General features: G+C 40.5%; 1 long non-coding RNA gene across 1 annotated transcript; it reads right to left on the reverse strand.

The window, feature by feature from the left end:
* Positions 1-258: 258 nt before the first annotated feature.
* LOC141093132 (uncharacterized) lies at positions 259-1,132 on the reverse strand. Its single transcript, XR_012232989.1, has 3 exons — positions 1,063-1,132; positions 689-831; positions 259-404 (listed from the first exon to the last, which is right to left on the reverse strand). It is a non-coding gene; the product is annotated as an uncharacterized lncRNA (long non-coding RNA).
* Between the last annotated feature and the right edge of the window lie 951 nt (positions 1,133-2,083).

Below are 2,083 nucleotides of genomic sequence, written 5' to 3' on the forward strand. Positions count from 1 at the left end.
GCAGTGAATGCCGGCTCCCTACACCACCATTCACTCTCATGTGCTACCATTTACTCTAAGCCTAAACCCTACCAGACAGTAGGGATAAAGTTGCTGCATAACATTCAATCCCAACTAAGGGGGCACCATTGTAGTGTAAGGACCCACAAGGGGCTCTGTTATATTGTGGGGGCATTTGTTGGGCTGTTACTGGAGATTCCCTTTAATCCTATAATATAAGATAGTGACTTGTAAAGGATACTGCTCATGAAGGCCAGAAACTGGAGGACGGACAGTATCATCCAAGTGATAACAATACATTGTCCGTTCTTGGATTCCGCAGCCGGCAGATCTGTCAGGAATATAGTGTGGAGCGCTGAACATAATAACACTACAATGTTGATATAATCACCCACAGTAAAGTCCTAGAGGAAAGCAGAGAATGAGACAGATGAGATATCTAATAGTGCACATATCCCCCCCCTGCAATTATTGTATATCACCCAATGCACTGTATGGAGGAAAATAATGGGCCCCACATCTTAATCATTGAGTTCAGTTTTTTTCCTTCAGTCCCATTGCCCCGGTGTATAACATCCAGCCCCCCGCCGTGACCTCTGCTTAGACACGCGGGCTCCATAGGTGACCATCTGAGGTCAGGCATCTGTACACCCCAGTATAGGCTCCAGACTAACACTGTATCACAGACCTGTAAATATGTGGATATTATGCTTCCCACACAGGACAACCACCCGACTGCCAGCAGAACTTTCTGTACGATGTCTCCAGTTCGTGTTCTCTTGGCCGTTCTGATCACATACAGTCGGTACATCACGTACATGATAGCGGCATCTGAAACACAGAATTATGGTTAATTGACTACACGCAATAATGACATATAGACGTAGAATAATACTAGTGCCATGTACAGAGGCTGTAGCACTGTACAACTAGGCAGATCTTGGGAAAGCTGGGTGACAAACTGTTAGAACTGTCATGTGGGTTTCAGCTTTCCCACAGACAGATAACACTAAGAAATGGTAATATATAATAATTAATAACCTCCAGATATACGGCACTTACCTAGTAGTGCAGAGACTGTGGACACAACCGTCATCACTATGGACTCTGGGAACTCTGCTCCAGTGTCACTGAGGAGAAATAAAACCCATATATAACATTAGTGGAGCTCCCAGTAACACAAGTTTATACTAGATATTATTAATTATCATTCTTAAGTTATTGTAATGTAGATCTTTATCCCCCAATTATGTCTAATATCTCTTACCTAATGCTGATATACGGTGTCAAATAATGACCTTCAGTGATGGTCATGGTGCAGGTGATAATCACACCAATGATGTTCCATGCTACCGAGAGACAAGGCAGAACAGCCAGGCCTGGGCTATTCATTGTAAGGATAGGGAAGCAGGAACGGGGTAGGGGTTTTGGATATAATTTGCTTAGTAAAGCAGTAGCCTTCTTCTAGCAGAATGCAGAGAGAGAAAATGACCAGTCTGCCAGTTCCTTGCATTCTAATAGTCTCTTGCTTCTATGATGTCATAGAGCTGATGATGTCATAGAGCTGATGATGTCACAATGGTACAAGCGCTGTGAGGTTTATCAGAATTGTGTATGTGTCCAGGCACATATGTATATATACAGTGTACAGCATAAATGAGTACACCTCCTATGAAAAGTAAGACTTTAATCAATATCTCACTGTATAGAAGAAAAATTTGCTAAAGTTTGACAAGAGTTTCAAAGAATATTTTTAACCCATAACATGAAAGTAAGGTTAATATAAGAACTTTCATTACAAAATATTCAGTTTTACTCAGCTTAATTGATGCAAAAATGAGTACACTCCACATCAAAATCGATTACATCAAGTATTTTGTATGACATCTATGATTTTTTTTTGACCAATAATTTTTTATTAAATTTTCAGAACATTTTTGACCACACAAAGGCTCAAACAAAACACATAAACACATACAATATCAAAATACAATGCACACATTCTACATATACTCATTAAAACATGACTTCTTCACCATCCTACAGTGACATCATGGGGACCCCCAGTGTAACAGGCCAGATT

This window comes from Dendrobates tinctorius, unplaced genomic scaffold, assembly GCF_039654945.1.
Source record: "Dendrobates tinctorius isolate UK_male_01 unplaced genomic scaffold, ASM3965494v1 ptg000062l, whole genome shotgun sequence".
NCBI classification, from domain to species: domain Eukaryota; kingdom Metazoa; phylum Chordata; class Amphibia; order Anura; family Dendrobatidae; genus Dendrobates; species Dendrobates tinctorius.